The 19311-nt window shown below is 38.0% G+C and overlaps 1 pseudogene; it reads right to left on the reverse strand.

Annotated features, from left to right (window-relative positions):
- Positions 1-216: 216 nt before the first annotated feature.
- Positions 217-4149, reverse strand: LOC120290969 (annotated as a pseudogene).
- Between the last annotated feature and the right edge of the window lie 15162 nt (positions 4150-19311).

Consider the following 19311-nt stretch of genomic DNA (forward strand, 5'->3'; position numbering starts at 1 on the left):
GCGGTCAGGAAGGTCGGGTCCCGTGGTTAACCCTAGGCTGATGCTCACCCCTACTCTCTATTGACCACGATAATGCTATTGAGTCATTCTCAATATTGTCGTAGCTCCCTCCGTCAGTCTGTGGACGAGAGTTGGGCAGGTGTATGAAATCCACCGGTTTATTACCTTCAATGAGGGGAAACAGACGAGCAGCAAATTCCTAACGAGAACCAGAAGTGGCAATTGACAGTCTTGAGAATGCATGACTTCTCAAACTACAAACACGGTCCTTGAATCAATGCGTATAGAAGGGAAACTACAAGCTTATCAACCCTGAAGAAGTTGGCTAGAGCCACTTCAGCAGGATCGGTGAGACTATATACAAGAGAAATTCGCTTAATGGGATTATACACAAGCCTAAATTAGTCTCCTTTAAATATAAAGCGCTACCTAAGAGGCCAGACTTTTTGGTCGGAATCACTCTTGCTCCAGAGAATCTAGCAAGGTTGCAAATGAAGAATAAACATCCTTGATAAAGGGGGAGAGCAAATAAGTAATGTTTGCATTCTATAAGGGCTTCGTAGCAGCGTCCTTGATGTAGGACATGGCTTCCTCTTCCGAGAGCTGCCCTCCTTCCACCAAGCCTCTTATCAACGTGTTGGCATAGTCTTCACTTGGAGCGCGCAAAGGAAACTTCCCCGACTTGAAGTTTTTGATATCCGACATGTTGCACCTAAATAGATGAGCAAGTTCGTATATCGTATTAATCCCGTGGACCAAGAAGTCTATTTGGCTGAGTCTCGAGATCATGTTACTTCAAGGAGAGGAGGGCAAGGTAATTTATATGCTTACGTCATTGTGAGTATGGGGATGTCTTGCTCCATTCCCAAGTAAACAACGTTATGGTACCAACTATTCTGTAAATAGATCGACCAGCTTGAAATATTAGAGATCAGAATGTGATAACTGAAAGAGAACGAGATAAAGTTGAGGCTTTATCGGGTGCACAAGACAGTACTTGGATGAGATCAAAAGGAAATACCTTGACAGCTTCCAAGTCGATGGATCCTTTTCTTTACTGCAGTCCAAAGATGTAAGATCAAACAAAGGAGAACTCATGCCATAGCTGGAAACATTTTCCTGAAGCAAGACATCATTGAACTGCTCTAACCTGATCAGAGAAAGTCAAAAAGACAAAAGGTCGTAGTTGCAGTATATCCACTCCATCCTTCTCAAGAGTATTCTCTTCGACAGAGGCAGGGAAACATAAAGGAGAAAACATGACAAAGACATACGTTATCTTATACAGGCACATGTGCACAATATCCTCATCCTTGCTTTTGGGATGAAGGAAAGCAACTCCTCCCAAACCCCATGCGCGTGTGGATTCCCTGCCAAAGAATAATCGGTGAGGAAAGGTCTTCCACAAAATCTCTTTAGGCGGGCTTTTGTCCATCGAGCCAGAACATGGCTTTTGCATGCCATCCACCTGAAATCATTGGATAGGACCACAATACAATCATCATGTATGTCATGAAACATCAGCATGTTAGGTAACTGATGTTCTAAAGCTTGAAAAAGGTAATAATAAAGTGCATTACCTGTCCACCTTCAATATAGCAGAGGAACCTAGGCTTCCACATATTTGATCCAAAGGTGGCATACCAGATGTCAATTATCGAAAGATCTGATCTCCAGGACACAGAAGCAGATTCTGCAAGCACTACATTTGATTTAAAGATTGTATTGATTTAACAGAATTCAGATGTACTTTTTCACATTTCCACTGATGGCAAGTTTCTTTACCATGATGATCTTCATCAACCCTGAATGTTGAAAGAGGTCGAATGAAATCCTGCAGAAGCTCCTCAACATCTTCAGCTTCAGAGTCAAAGCTTGAAATGAGAATTTGCTGGGAAAAGACAAAGTGATTCCTTTAGTAATGGGAACCATGATAATGATATAAAACAAAACGGAACAATTAACTTCTAAAGCTCACTTCATACGCCCTGTAAAAGATAAAATAACGCTTGTCACAGGACTCAGTTAGTAACATACTACATCTCTAGATAATAATAAAGGTTTATCTTTGATAAAAGCAAAAAATGAGAGGTCAAATCAGCCTCTAGGAATCATAAGTATTCTAGCATCCAGATTTCGGGACATAAGAATGCTTGCATAGAAGTAACAAGCGCAAGAATCTTCACCGGAATGGGTGCTTTTTGACTTGTTAACTTGGTTGGCGATTCATCAGCAAGTACTGACCAGAAAGCTTTTAGTTCTTGACGAACCTGAGAAAGTTAGCTTGCTATTAGCACACTATCATTTGATTGATTATAATGATGCAGCTAAATTCAGGGAGACATGTTGCCAGAACACCCAGAAAATAAACATTTTACCGCTTGTATTACTCGCCATGTGGACTCAAAAGGATAGGCTTTGGTAGAACTAGCGACAGTTTTGTCATCCAGCAAAACTTCCATGCATGCAAGGGCTGAATTTGAAATTGAGGCGAGATTGTATCCTCCTTCTAATGCTAATACTATCTTACCTCGTGCAAAGTCCACCAACTGAAAAGTAACATCAATATGCTTAATGCCTTGTAAGGATCCAATTAAGCTGATCAAATACTATTTATGACAATAACACAAAGTAAACAAGGAAAAGGATTTCCTGAAGATGACTTCCCATGTTACTTAGTTACATATTATTTACAATATTTCAACCAAAAAATGGATTGAGACGGATTCCAGCTGCCCAAAAAATGAGAGAAACTTATCCAGAAATTAACCTTCTTCAACATCATTGCGTATCCATATGGAGTGACACAACAACCTCCCAAAGGATCACCAACAGCTGTTATAAGCATTGAATTAATAAATTAGTAGAACTCACTGCTAAGTAGTCACCGTCGTACATACTATATAGAGGAAGTACTGGAACAGCAAAAGCAAAATTTGAGCACGCCATTTCTTTTTATAGCTCAAATACACATGAACCGAAACATACTAATCAATCAGAGTGATACCTTCCTAAAGCAGCGACCATCATGAGTCTGGAGTTGCTAAGAGTCCTTCAGACTCTTGTGCTGACCTATTTAGGCAGTAATCATGGAATTTATATATTTATCTTTCTTCAACAAGGATAAGTGAAACGATGACAGAGAACTGAAGCCCATGAGCACTGGATTCTGCTTTCCTACACTCTTCTATCTCCCCAACACCCCACCCCCTTCTTTTTATTTGATAAGTAGAAAAGGTGGGTAGGCATAGCCAATGCAGCAACACCCCCTTCGAATTTCACCTATTATGAACTAATCGTGTAGTAAAAGCTACAGATGTAGAATATGCGTAATCAACCTTCAAATAGGCCTTAATAAACTAAGACATGACATGAAGATAATCTCATGAATTTCAAATTCTGGCCTATGATCAATCTCAGGCGTTATATTCTGTCATGTGAACGAAACATGACAATAACTTTTGCTTCATCTATTCATCTTACAATATGATTACAAGAATTTTTACATGCTTTTCCTCCTCGAAAGAGCCCAACAAAATGTTCTGTGGACACAAACTAAGTAGGCATATTATATGGCTATCTAGTATGATCTATATCCTACATTCCCATAGCACTGACCACGTTCTGAACCAAATATCAGCTCCACCTATTATGACTAATTGTAATTCCTGCAACCAATGCAACTTTTATTAAATGCTACAATCTTTTATACCATCTTTTATTCAATTCCTCTATGAATTCTAGTCAATAAAGAAAACCACTCATTGATGCATGTGTCAAAGAAAATGTCTCACAAAGCCAAGCAATCACATCACTTCTAGTCACCAAGGCTGCCACTGCATTAACATGAAATGAGGAAAAAATTGTGGAAACACCAAAATCATAGCTTAAACTAAAGTACAAAGAAAAATGAAAATGACCATAGACAAAAATTGCTCGTCAGATATATGATAACAGACCTGCATCAAAACCCGCAGAAATTAGTATCATGTCAGGATTGAATTGCTTAGCAACAGGGATCAGGATGTGGTCCCATACTGCTAGATAGTCCGCATCTCCATGCCGACCATACCCCAAGGGGACATTTATATTATACCCAGCCCCGGGACCTTCTCCAATCATTGTATAGTCACCATCATCACTGGCTGGATAAAAAAGGACCCAAACTCATGCCTGAAATATGAGGTTGATACCTTTCAGTTATGGATCAAATGTCCATGGTGAGAGTACATCAGTGAGTTTCAAGTTTAAGCCATTAACCCGGGGCTTGTCTACAAGCTTAAGATTATGATGAGTAAAGAGTTCATGTAAGGGAAAAAGAGCTGCTAAATCACAGTCGAAACAACATTTTTAGTACTTGCTCACCTAATACAATTTTATCTTCAGAAAAAAGTCATAAGAGAATTTAGGCTATTACTCCTAGACATGAGGATCACATAAAAACTGCTGTAGTTTCTATACCTATGGACAGAGAAGAACAAAACGAGGATCTTTCCGGAATGTCTTCTGAGTACCATTTCCGTGGTGAACATCCCAGTCAACAATCAAGATTTTGTTGATGCCCAATTCCTGCAAAAGGAAAAAAAAAAAGGGAAAGAGTAAAAACTACATGAGGGGACACCTACTTAGTCAGAGAAAGGTAATCGGAAACCAGCACTCACTTTCTTGTTTAAAAGAAACTTTGTAGCAATAGCAACATTGTTGTAGAGACAAAAATCCCATTGCTTCATCATGTTCAGCATGATGTCCAGGAGGCCTTACAATAGCAGAAAGCAGAGTCTAATTCTCCTTTGGCAACTCTTTTGCAACCTACAGGGATAATTATTCTGGTCAACCTTCACAATTGAAAGATGCAATCACATGATCATGGAAGCAGAAGTACATATTATTGTTGCAGATGGATTGCAGCAATCCAGAATGCTTGTCATCATGCAAAAAGATTAGATAGGCTATTCATTTAATTTGCAAGAGAAAATTGCTTGACTTTCAGAAATTCCAGTAAGTCTGCTGTCAAACAATTCTGTAGGTCTAACTCAAGTGAAAGTTCTGCCAACAAAATAAATCTCCCTGTGATGAATAGCCTGGATACACATCAGGCTTCAAGCAGGAAGAACATCAAGGCCGTAAAACAGTTGACCGTGTTAAAGATACTTTTGCAGACATGGAAGGACCCTGCAAGTTCTATTTTGGTCAAGAGACAAACCCTGATTATTAGGCAGTGGAGAAAGACAATCTTCTACGATTTTCAGGGATAGGGTAGGTACATATTCATGCACAGTCTTACATGATCGATAATAGAGTCCCTTACGTACTTAGTACAGTGCATGTGGAAAAAGGTACTATATACAGCCAACCATATATGCTCAGATAAATACAGTTAATTACAGACCTTATGCAATGGAGGTTCTTTCATGCATGCGGATGCATTGTAAACATTACAGGCAGTTTTACCCAATAACTCATACAGCAGTTCAGAGGCTTTGCAGCAGCGGAAAATTATTACTCACTGCCTAAAAAGGGAGGCAATCAATCAGCATGCAGGTTTTTTTTTTTTAAAAAAAAATTACCTCTATAACAGAACCAGCAGCAAGATAAGCAGCTTCCGATGACCCTTTATTCAGGTATATCGAATCAAACTCTGGAAGCTATTCTATTTCTGCGAGAGTTAAACTGTTTGGAACTTATGTTCCTAATCAGATCAACATGACTTTTGCTGTGGACTGACAAAATATATTTATCTTCTGCTTCTTTGGCATTCAAAACCTCACACCTGGATAAGAAGAAGCAGTAAATCATACACTAAAATGACAGAGCAATTGACTGGTCTTTTTATCACGTACCACTTTGCTACCACTATAACACGTCTAAAATTCACCAATGGTTGCTGACTTTAGTTCATCAAACAATCGAGCAGCTGACCTTTGATTTTAATCATCCAATGCGCTTTATTTTCATCGTAACTGATGCACTTTGACTGGAATCCGGCCCATTTTTTGGAGAAATGCTGGTTTGGCCAACACAAGGGCAAAACATTCAACACCATATTGGGGCCACATGTCTCTTATTCAACACTTCACGAGAAAATTTATTGAATTCTGGTCAAAGTGTATCAATTATAAAGATATGAAAATTTAGAGAACCGATGTTTTAGACCGAAGTTAATTGACCCAAATTGATGCCCATTAAAGTTTAGCAATCCCTGGTAGAATTTCCCCACAATTGAATTAACAAAAAGAAATTCCAAAACAAAGTGAGCATGAAACATGTAACGAGCTAATTATCATGTATTTTTGTACCCATTAAAAATTAAATTGCGCCCCTTATATTAATTCTTCAGTCGGCTCATTAAGTCTAGAAAAAAGAACGAAATCAGAAATAAACGTCAAAAGCCAAACGTGTCATTTAAAAATGCGTATCTTTTCCACAATTGATACATCCAAACACCGAAACTAAATAATGCCGCCGTATTCTTTCCTCTAAAGTTAAGAGAAGTATCTTTGTAAACTGTACTTCCACAGTGAATGAGTGGGGACTACTCTTAGACCATGCCAATTCACCATCTAATCTATCCAGGATATTAAACGCTCACAGAGAAAATCTTTCCTTCAAATCCCATCATCATCACTCTACCAAATATGACAACTCCAAAAGAAAATTCCCAATTCAAATCACACTTCTCCACTTAAAGTTGAGCACAGTTCGGGCAAATGCGAACACACCCTCCATTCTCTCAACAATCCATATGAACATCGATCACCTCCCGAAAACGAAAGATCAAACGAAAAAACGAACCCTTTACGTCAGTACCAAATTCGGATAAAAAGAAAAAAAACACAGAAAAAGAACTCTAAACACCTCTTCGTCCACTGATCAAACACACTCCATCATTTAACCGCCACCTCATATGCAATCGACAAGGAAATGAAAAGTACGAACATGGTAAAGCCAAGAAATGCCGAGGAAACACGGATATGCGCAAGTCTACGCGTGGAGTCGGAACCTTTGAGTGATGCCTGCAGCTTGGAGCTCGTTCCAGATGGCTCTGATGCGATCAGGGTTTCAGGGTGAGGCGCGTTGTCAGGGTGTGATGCCTGCACATCCTCTCGTCGTACGCTATCCCGACTCTTCGCTGACCCCGGCTCGCGCCGTCGCTCCCGGAGTCCACAGCTTCCATCGCTTGCCCTGCGCCCTTCTCTCCCTCTCTCTCTCTCTCTCTCTTCTCTCTCTCTTCGCGACTGGTCAACGAGAGGAAGGAAGGAGGGAGAACAGAAAACGAGGAAGTTCGAATCGACGAATGAAGAACGAGAAAAGATTAACCGCAATGAGCGAACGAGATCCCGCCTGTGGACATGGGCGGCCTGGTCGGGGACTTTCCTCTTTGGTCCGGCTCGTGATCCCATGACAGAGGGACGTACCTTACACGAGACAACGTCATATAAAAAGGGAAAATCTCCGATAAAAACCCAAAATAAACCTATTTTCTTATTTCCTAAGTCGCCGTTATCCCAAATAAGAATATGAAGTAATTAATAAGCCTCAAAAAAGGATTTATCGGCTAGCGAGCATGTGACATTTCCGGTGGCCAAAATATAGGTAATTTTATCCACAAAAAATATTAATAGAAATTAACAAATCTAAAAGCAAACCCCCCAAACTTTTCATGTTCTTTTGATCTAAAAAAACCCTTCACGTTCTCACGTTTTCTTCTTTTGCTCTTCATCTTCTCTGCTCTTTGTCCTCTCTCACTTGGAGTAACAAAATTTTCTATTAATGAAATGCGGGTGAAAACACAAATAAAAAAACTCTTACCTTCGTTTCTTCACATCTTCTTTTTTGTTTTCTGTCTTCGTTCCTTTCGAACAAAGAAGACAAAATCTCGAGTAAAGCCACATTTTCGTTATTGAGACACTCATGTGTAACACAAGGGCCTCGATTCTTCATTATCTTTTCCTAGGTTTGACATACACTTTAATTCACACTCCCGTTCAACCGAGGTCAGTTTCGTTCAAATTGGTGCAATTGATCATTCGTTCGTTCAAAGTGGTTGTAACTTGTCGAAGCAACATGTCAACAAGATGCGGGCATGCAGCGGAATATCACACTGATGGCAACGAGGATGGTTATGGGCATCTTTGTGCGTGGGATAAGGGGTTGAAATTGTTTAGCGAGATGAGAAGCCTGGGAAGGTTACTTGATGGGTATACTTTGGTTGGGTTGATCTCTGGTTTGGCAAATATGGGCTTGATAGGTGTCGGGCAAAGTATTCATGGACTGTGTATGAAAAGTTGTCTAGATTCTGATGCTTATGTGGGTGCTGCTCTAGTTAGTATATATGCGAGATTAGGGGTGAGCATGGTGCAGGTTGGGCAGTTCACGCCAACCCTAGACTAACCCGCACAAGTCTTCAGTCTTGGCGCTAATTTTTGGGATCGAGGACCGACCTATTAAGCTTGGTACCGAGGACCAACCTGATCCAAATGGGTTCGATCCGGTTCTAGAGTCAACCCGGGACCAATCGATAATTTTTTTATTTCATTTTTTGTAGTCCTTAAAAAAAGCGATTGAGGACTAAACTAACCCAATAGGTTCAGTCTGGTTTCAAGGTCAACATAGGACCAATCAATAATTTTTTATTTCATTTTTTGTACTCTTTGAAAGGGCAACCAATGATCGTACCGACTCAATGGGTTTTATTATGAGCAAGGTCAACTAAGGAAGGCAAGTGGTGAGGGTCAAGTAGGGTGAGCGTCGAACAGAATAAGCATCGAATGTCGAGCGGGGAGCAACAAGCCAAGCAAATATCGAGCTACGAGCGGCACAAGTGGCTCAAAGCGAGCGAGGCAAGTGTCGAGCGGCGAGCAAGAAGTTTCTTTTCGATTTTGGTAAATTGAAGACTAAGATGATAAATAAGACATAAGAGAACGATTACTAGAGAATGATGCCATAAGATACCTTTTTGAACGCCGTGAAGACTCTTCATAAAAACATTTTCCTCATTTGTAAATTAAGACTATTGACGTCGTAAAAGATATTAAAAACCTAAGTTATTAAATAATAATGTAAAATTACTTGAACTTCTCACTAAAGAGCTATTTAATGTTGTCGACATCGTTTATTTTAAGTTTTTATCTATATAACAAATTATAAATAATATTATATATATATAGTGGGTTGATTCGGTTGAACCGACCCAGTGGGTGCTTAGATTGAACCGGCCCGCAAAGTCTTTGGCCTACAGGAATTTCCAGACCAATGAATGATCCGTCTCTTTGGGAATCGGACCCGGGACCAGCAGGTTGGGCGTCAGGGCCGGTCGATCGCCTGGGTTAACCCCGGACCGATGCTCACCCCTAACTCAGAGGTCTGGAAACTTTCATTGAATTATGAGACCTTTGAGTGTGACTTTAGGCTCTAGGTTTTTATTTCAAGTTTTGAAAACTTTAGCTGAAGCTCGACTGTTTATTACTCCCTCGTACGTCTATTTGACCAGATTTTTGTTGCTTTAGGATGCTTGCAATTTCCCAATTTTAAAATGTGCAACATAAATCGCAAATTTCTGGACAATGTGAAAATCAATGACCAATCCTAAAATCCCAAAGGGATAAAAATTGACTCTTGGATTCGTGGGCAAGTGTCAAAAGACTCATTTTGATGTTTAAAGTTCATATTGTGAGAAAATATTGATTGTAGTTGGGATTTTATCATGTCAAACTACGAGTCCACTCACCAAGCGACACCACCGCGTCAGAACCTCTAACATCCATACCTCTCCCCTTATCACCTCTCTATCTTCCCTCTCTTCTTTTTTCCTTTATTTCTTCTTTTTCTTGCCTCTGCTCATGCTGGGGAGCCTCACTTTCAAGATCCCCATCGCCGCCAAGCTTGCTCGCTTCATCACCACCCCTCCTCCTCCCCTTGCTTCTACAAGATCAAGCTCAAGAGCTTCCCCCTCTAGACCGCCCTCATGGGGCGACTCGCGAGGTGAGTTTTGGCAGGCTGCTTGGGAAGGTCTCGTTGCCCTTAGACCTCACCGGGGCCGAGTCCAAGGTTTGTGTGTTCCTCAGTGGAGTGAAAAGGAAGACCAGAAGGAAGAAGAAGAAATAAAGGAAAAAAGGAGAGAGGGAAGAGAGAGAGGCGACAGAGGGGGAGGTATGGGTGTCAGAGGGTTTTGATCCAATTTAGCCTAGGCGACACGTGTCGCCTGATGAGTGAATCTATAATTTGACACGATGGAATCCTAGCTCCAATCAATATTTTCACCCATCTAGCACCTTCTATCTCAGTTTGGTCAACCTTTGAGCAACTCTTGATCGAGCCTAGGTCAAACTTAATATTTTACAATAAAGAGGGCAAAATTTCGGTTATAACAACTATCCCTCTTTTGTGAAAAGAAAAAAGATTTTTAGCTCTACTGTTGTTTTTGCTGCTACTTAAAATTTAAAATGTATTTAATGACACGACACACGTAGATGATCATTAGGGGTGTGCAAAATGGACCACTTAAATTGGCAACCGCCTAGACTAGACCAAATTAGCCGGTTTGATTTGGTTCTTAGAAGTATCAGTCTGGTTCCTGGTTCATAAAAGTGGAATTGATCTCCGGACGGTCCTATTTTTAGTTTCAAAGGTGAATAAAACCATACCGACTACATATACATTTTGAAAAAAAGGTAATCAACTTATTTATTTATTTATTTCATAACATATAGCATCAAGTAGTAGAAAAAGAATGGTCGACTCTACTAGATCGGATCGGACCAGACTGGACTGGGAACTGATCATTCCTAATGGTCATGCAACTTAATAATGCAAATGTGATCAAACACGTGACTTGAGGACAACTTGATCAATGAAAATTCTTTTTCCCTTTTTAAATCAGCGATCAAGCATATATCCCCAATATCAGATGATGATAGATCTAAAATGAGTGAATCAAATGCACATTTCAAGTGCATGCTGACTACCATGAAGATTTTCAGTAAGAGCAATGGAACATTGCGTTTCAATTACAAGTGGGTCAGAGATTTGAAATGAATAATCAGACACGTGTTTTAAGAAACAGGTGTCTCAAGTGTACATAGACAACAACAAAGGACTTCTTCTTTTTCATTCTTTTTTTTTTTTGTAAAGTGAGGGATCAAACATGCATTCGGAGATAAGTTGATCGGAAATCTATTTAAAGCGGTGATCAGATGCGTCTTAAGTGCACATTGATGATGAGCAATGTTCTAAGAATGATTTGATCACAAAAACTCGGACTTTGTCCCCATTATCCATATTCAAGATTAAAGTAATTGACAATTCAGTTTGCTTTCTAAGAAAATAATTCAATTTCACAAGAAAAGCTTTGAGCTACGCGCTGCGTGGCATAGTCATAGTTAATTGGAGGGAGAGAAAGGAGCCTTGTTTTGGAAGGAATTGGATGATCATTGATGGACACGATATGTAGTTGTTAAACATGTGTTAATCGAATGGTTTCATGAAAAGATGGCAATCGACAGCTTTGAAATCATATGTTTTGATGTAAGGGTAATAGTGGAATATCCAAAGACCTAGACAAATGCGGGTTTTGTGAAATTATTAGTGTCATTATTGTGTGTAATAGGATAATTAGATATTGAATGTGAAAATAAGGTGAAACGAAAGTTCTAAAGTCTTTAAAAAATTAGTCTTTGTAAATATTGTGACTCATGCATTTTGAATTTTTTTAATGAACCAAATAAATCCTATTTTTTTTTAAAGTAGCTAATATAAAATCCTATGTAATTTTTTAAGACTAAATATCTTCTTTTTTTTTTTTTCATTTTCAAAATTTGAGGAAAAAGTAGAAGGTGGATAAAAGCAGATATTACATCATGACATGCATTTCGATATGAATTTACAAGAGAGAGGAATCAAGATATATCTTAAAAGCGTGAGAGTTTCAGTATCTACACAAATAGAAAAACATGCATAAATAAGAGAAACGTTAAAATCAAAACTCAATTCAAGGCATGCTGCCTCACCTTAAGGTGCATTTGAGATGAGGCCCTTTTTCCAAGCACGTGTTTCCTTCATCCCGAGTCCAATTGAAGTATTTACGACGTTAGAACGTTCATGTCAAGAGATTTCCAATGAGCTCAAATTTTATTAGGTGAATTTTGCAGTATCGCCAACCAGAAATTTCAACCAATACCGGGGAATAGTGCTCGAGTCTATGTATCAAATGTTGTTTCGGTCACTCATGATTTACAAAGTTATTATTTACTATAAAATAGAGGTCTGAAATTTTTGTTCAATTATGAGACTCTAGGTGCGGCTTTGGGCTCTAGGTTCTTTATTTCGAGTATTGAAAGGTTTGACTGAAGTTTGAGCAGTTGTTACTCCTTTGTACATCCATTTTGACCCGGATTTTTGTTGCTTTGGGATGTTTGCAATTCCAATTTCGAAATTTATCCAATGACCAATCCCTGAAATCCCGAAGGGATAAAATTTGACTCCTCGAATTCATGGGCAAGTGTGAAAAGACCTGATTTGATGTTGAAAGTGTATCTTGTGCCTTCTATCTCAGTTTGGTCAACCTTGCTCCACTCTGATCGAGCATAGGTCAAACTTCATATTTTATGAAAATGAGGGCAAAATTTAGGTTATAACAAATGTCCCTTTTTTTGTGAAAAGGAAAAAAATCCTGGCTCTGCTATTGTTTTTGCTTGTATTTAAAATTTAAAATTTATTGAATGACAAGACAAGCGTAAATCATGCCATTTACATAGATGGTCATGCAAGTTAATAAAGCAAATGTGATCAAACATGTGACCCGGGTACAACTTGATCATCGAAAACTTCTTTTAAAAAAAAAAAAATTGGTGATCAAGCATATGTCCCCAATACAAGTTGGTTATAGATTTGAAATAAGCCATCAAACGCGCATTTCAAGTGCATGCTGACAACAATGAAGATTTTCAAAAAGAGCAATCAAATATATGTGTCGAGTGTAAGTGGATCACTGGCTTTTTTTTTGTTTGAATCTATGATTAAATATGTGAGTCAGACACCACCCATGGTGGCGGCGTAGTGGTTGGGCATTGGTTCCTTTCGCGAGAGGTTCGCATTTAACTCCCCGTCGTCTACCTTGGAAAAGAACCACGACTTATCCGAGGAGCAAGGTGGTGGTGATGGGTGATGGTGATCGACTTCCTCCTGCCTTTACCCAACAGGATTTGCCCGTCGGCTACCTGGCCACGGATTTCGAGTCATAAAAAAAAAAAAAAAAAATGTGAGTTAGTGATTTGATCTGAGTGATCAGACACGTGTCTCAAGTGCACAATGACAACAACAAAGGTATTTTTTTTTTTTTTAAAGAAATGAGGGATTGAACATGCATCCCAAGTATAAGCTGATTAGAAATCTTTTTAAAACGGTAATTTGACATGTGTCTCAAGTGCACGCTAATCATGAGGAATATTTTAAGAATGATTTAATCAGAACTCGGGCTATCCCTATTATTCATATTCAAAATTCTTGAGAGGATTCAAAATCCATATTGTGAAAATACTTTGGTCATTAAATGCAAGGGAATCCATCGGGATAGGATCAATAAAGCTCAAATTGCAATGTCCTAGGTTCCGCCTAAGGATCATCATGTTCATTACCCATGTCATTTTATGGATCGAAATGGTCTTAGTGGAACACAAAACATCAAGTAACGTTAAAATTTGGGATACCATCCAAAAATCCTAAACCTATTATACAATAGCCCAGCTTATTCATAAATTTTTTAATTGTGTCAATTTAATCCTAAACATTTGAAGATTTGCCAATTTAGTTATAAACACATACATACAAATATTTGACTGAATGATCACATTAGCCAATTATCAAAATGTTTAGAACAAAATTGACAAATTATTAAAGATTTAGGACTTAATTGGCAAATCACAAATATTTTGGACCAAATAAGTAAATCGGTGAAAGATGCATACTAATCAATACACAATTTGTTTAAGATTTTGCATTTCTAGATTTTTAAGAAAAGGAGATCATTTTCACTTAGGTGTGGGGGAGTCAAAGTCACGACCTGGCGATCTGGAGCCATCGGCCATGTACTTTTTGGAAAATAATTTCATATTTTTTTTTCAATTTAAACCATTTCACTTGATTAAAACGGACTTTTTTTTTTTCCTGGGGACAAAACATTTGGCCGGCTAAGGCTCATAATCAAACCGGTGATCCGAGGTCAAGGCTCGAAATGCACTTGCACAAATTGCGGTTTTAATCGATTCGAGTGACCATCTAGGTAATTTCATTGAAGCTTTATAGCTGAGCAACGTAAAGACTAAAGAATATTCATTCAACGAGTTCAATTTTCAACTTTGATGTTGAAGGCTGTACCAAAATTGTTTCTTCTCTTCTATATAATTGATGGCAGCGGGCTTCAACGTTGGCCCTCATAATCTTCGCCTCATGTCACTTGGGCCAGGCTCAGAGAAGAGTCAAATACGCAACCGATTTGGTTGCTTGGTTGACAACCGCTATGGCTTTCCTCATTAGAAGCCTGTTATCCGTATCTATCAATCACCGAATTACAGGAAAAATTATCTAATAAATTTTAAACATATTATATGGATGCCAATTTGATCATGAATTTTTCAATTTTACTAATTTTTTATAATCAAAATAGAATGCTTTTATTGAATCTCAAGAGTTTTTAAAACCAAAACTTGACAGAGGCATCAGAACATGATAACTCCCCGGAAGGATAGGGGACGGTCACCCATGATGGAGATATGCCATTTCTACAATGGGCCTCGGTAATCCACTCCAGCAGCTTGATTTGGGATTGGCAACAGGCCACGACAGTTAGTGCAACGGGCCATATGGATCCAGGCTTCCTGGGTCAAAGCTTCCACTTCCTAGTGACTGACTCTCTTCATGCAGCATCTTTACTATTTTAATTTTATCAATTTAATCATAAGTTTTTGAACGAAATTCTAATGTAATCATTCCGATCAATTTTTGCTTGATTTCTAACGTGGAGTAAATTTAAAAGTTTATGACTTAATTGACATCTATAACATAAAGTTTGGAACTTATTATGTAATTCTTCCAAATTGTAACATACGTATAGATTGGTTTATAGGCGCTAAAATCACAATCTGCTCCCCCTAATGTCAGCTAGTACTAGTAGTGAGTAGTTCTTATTCTAGGTTGAGCTATTCAATTTGAGCTGAGAGAAACCATAGTAGTTAAGTAACCAAATCAGTAGCACATCTGGTGTATCACTTTATGTCTTCTCAAACATATCAGATTTCCATTGAGAGAACTTGTTAATTTCAACATTTTCATGAGAAGGATCTTCCTCTATCTTCCCTCTTCACTAGACTTCTTTTCACGTCTTCCTCATTTATTCTCGTCCAAACTCTTCACTTCCTTCATCTTCATCTTCCTTCTCGAATATTATTTTCATCTTCATTTTCCTTGATTTTGCCACCTGGCGATCCATGGAGTAATCGAATCGATAAGTGATATCCTTGGCTAGGAGCAGGTGACACATAAGGACATGAGTTTACTTCAAGCCTACTATTAAATAATAATAATAATAATAATAATAATTAGAGGTACAATAATGTTCCGTTTCGTCATTAACGAGTCTCATTCCGAGAAGGTAGAACTTGGACAGACTCGAGTGCAAAATTGATTTGAAGTTGAAAGATGCTTGCGGGATGTGATGATTTGATCAGTTCCATGTGAGCCAAACACGAAAGTATACTCTAAAGGTGGTGACCATTTGCAGGTGCTACCATGCTAGCTAAATATCACATAAGAATGCCTCTCTCATTTGATTTGCAACTTGAGACGTCACACTTTCCCACTAAAAAAACTGACATCATTTACTTCCCCATTTAAAATGTGGCCCAATATTTTCCAATCTTATGGATATCTCTTAATGAACATTGTAACTCCCATATCAGTTGAAAGAGGCCCTGATGATATATTTATAAATCAACACCCACCTCAAACAAGGCTTTGTGTGGTTACTTAAATACTCCCTTAAGGGTTTGACCCACATCAAATGGGCAATGTCGTTACAAATGCTATCCCTCCATTAAGTGGGTGGTATGCAGATAGACTAAGATCCATTCCATACCTAGTCCGAGGAGGGCCTTGTTAGGATAGAGAGCTTGAACAAGGTGCGAATTCTGGATTTTTAGATTCAAAAGGGAAGGATCAGGATTTGGACCACATATCAAAATTGGGGATTACTGCTGTTATATAGGCCAACACTAACGAGGATGCCCTTTTAAGTAAGGGGATTTGCAACATCCCAAATCCCAGAGCAATTGGGGGAGACCACGTTGAGGATTTATAATTCAACGTCCATCCCTAAATAATTCACCAACTTGGCAGGATTACTTTGAACACTCTTTTAAGGATACGTTGATCAAGTGAATGGCCACCTTGATTTAAAAGGGTAGCCATCCTGATCCACTCGTTTTGTCACCTCCATTTTGCAAGATTTTGTATTATTTAGAATTAACAATATTTTTAAATAGGAATCTTGTTAACGAATGTCTCAAAGTATTAATCAATTATACTTTTAAGGAATATCTCAGAGAACTAATTGAGTATAGCTTTTTAATATATTGATTATACACTTTATTAAAAAGTTAATAGGTTAGCGATTGTAGTGTTTTTTTTTTTTTTTTTTTTTTGAATTAGACACTTGAAGCACTACTGCATTCCATTACTTAGAATCAAAGAACGATCAATAATTGTTGGGTGTTTTCGTAACCTCGAGAATGATAGACCTCTATAAACAAATTCGTTTCACTAAACCCAATACATGGCTGATATGGTGTGACCACCAATGACCACATTGTCCACATGATGCGTTACGCCAGATTCTAATAACATTAACCATTCGTTGTTGTCTCGCTACATGTTACCGCTAATGTCCTCACACGGAATACCTTAAATTCCAGCATGACCACGTCTATATGTGTAACGATCCCGAGGTGTTCGATGAAAATGTTGCGGGGAATTATTCAAGATAACTGAGTGAGCTTGAAACTTCTAAGGACCTCTCTTGAGAATTCTAAAACATTTTTTAGGCAACGTGAAAATGTACATAAGGGCATTTTAGGTTATATTTGGTTGACTAGATTTTTATCAAGATAGGATATGAAATTCAGAGATTTTGATATATCATATCCATTGTTTAGTGATCGAACTTTGTATTTGAACAACCTCGCACCTAAAAAATTCAAATTTTTTTTATATGTAATAAATTAATAATAAATCTTAGAATATCAATAAGTCTGGCTCACTGGTTGAGCGGTAGATGTGAAGCACATATAGTAGCTTAAGGCACATGGCGGTCAATCTCGCCTTTATGCATTTCAATTATGTTAATTTAGACCTAAATTTTAGATAATTTTTTCAAATTTTTTTAAACTTTTTAATTGTATTGGATTTAATCATAAAATTTTAAAGTTTTGTCAAATTAGTCATAAACATGTTATTTGGATAATTATTTGAAAGGACTACACTAACAAATTATCAAAATGTTTAAAAGATGGAACTATGCAAATCAAGCCAAAAGATTTATGACTAAAATGGCTAATTGAAAGATTTAAACTAAATTGTTACCGTATAATAAGTTCAGAACTTTTGCAGAATTTTTCCTATGTATCATTTATCGTAAAGAGATAATTCATATATTATGTAATCTAAAATTGACCTTACCCAAGTTCTAAATGAATAGAATACGATATTGGCCTAAATGCTAGAGGACACCAACCCAAGCTCGATGCAACCTTGCCGCAATGCGTTTTTTACTCAACCCATCCAAAATTTGATTAAAAAGGGCTGAAACCAAAGCAAACCCATGATCGAGTACAAATTAAACTATATGTGACCTAAATCTGCAAAAAGGAAAGCTGAGATAATTGAAAACTAATCGACGTGAACCTTTGACCTGTATCCGAGAATGTAGAACCTTGAAAGAGTCGAGTGTAAAATTATTTGAAAGGTCGAAACATGCCTGTGGGGATGTGACGATCCAATCGGTTCTAATGTAAGTCAAGTTACAAAATAGTATTCTAAATAGCCATATAAGGTAGTGACTATACTAAAAGTGAAAATTTGCATAACAACTCTTTTATCTAATGTGAATTTGGAGATGTCACAAACTCTTCCACTTAAAAATTGACGCTATTTCATTTAACATACTTCCCCCATTTGTCATGTGGTTCAAGATGCTCCAATCTTACAAGATATTTAACAAATGTCTTAACTCCCACTTCACTGAGGGATGCCTTTGGTGAGATATCTATAAACCGAACACCTTCCTCAAACAGCCACCACCTTGTATGGTTATTTAAAGTACTGCTTGAGGATTTGGCCCTCCTTGAATGGGCAAAATGTTGTTACAATGCTATCCCTCCACTAAGTGGGCAGTTTGTGGATAGACCACATTCATACCGAGTCTGACGAGGGGCCTGTTGGGCGACTCTGATTTTTAGATTCAAGAGGGACATGATTAGATTGGACCATATATCAAAATATGGGATTATTGCTAAGCTATATAGGCCAATGCTAACGAGGATGTCTTTTTTTTTAGTAAGGAGGTTTGTGACATCTCAAGTCCCATAGTAATTGGGAGAGACTATATTGAGTGATTTATAATTAAGCATCCACCCGTAAATAGTTCACCAACTTGGTATGCTTCTTTAACACCCTTTTGGATGTTTGGGCTCTCAAATGGAATGGCTGCCTTGACGTGAAGCGAAGCCAAGCTGATGCACTCGTTTTGTCACCTCCTAATTTTGCAAGATTTTTCTCTCTCTCTGGAATTAACAATATTTAAAAAGGAGTCTTGGTTAATGAATGTCTTAGAAAACTTATTAAGTATAATTTTTAAGGAATGTCTCAGAGAACTAATTAAGCGTACTTTTTTTTTTTTGTAATGATTATACACTTCATTAGAATAATTAATAAGTTAGCGATTGTAGTGTTTTTTCGAATTAGACACTTGAAGCTCCCATTCCATGCTAATCGGTACTTGTCAGGTGTTTTCATAACCGTGGAGAATGGCACATCTCTTATATACAAATTCATTTCACCGAAAAACCCTAATTTATGATCACGTAGCGACCGAACAATTGGCATGACCTGATGATATGTTGGTGTCTAGATACTAAAACACTAACTTTTTGTTTAGTTGTCTCACCATATGTTATTGCCAATTGGTGCGACCCTCATGTGGGAATACCTTTTAATAAATTTCTGGCATGACCACTTGTATTTGTAACGGTCCATATGTGTTTAAGG

The sequence above is a fragment of the Eucalyptus grandis genome, chromosome 2 (assembly GCF_016545825.1).
Source record: "Eucalyptus grandis isolate ANBG69807.140 chromosome 2, ASM1654582v1, whole genome shotgun sequence".
Taxonomy (NCBI): domain Eukaryota; kingdom Viridiplantae; phylum Streptophyta; class Magnoliopsida; order Myrtales; family Myrtaceae; genus Eucalyptus; species Eucalyptus grandis.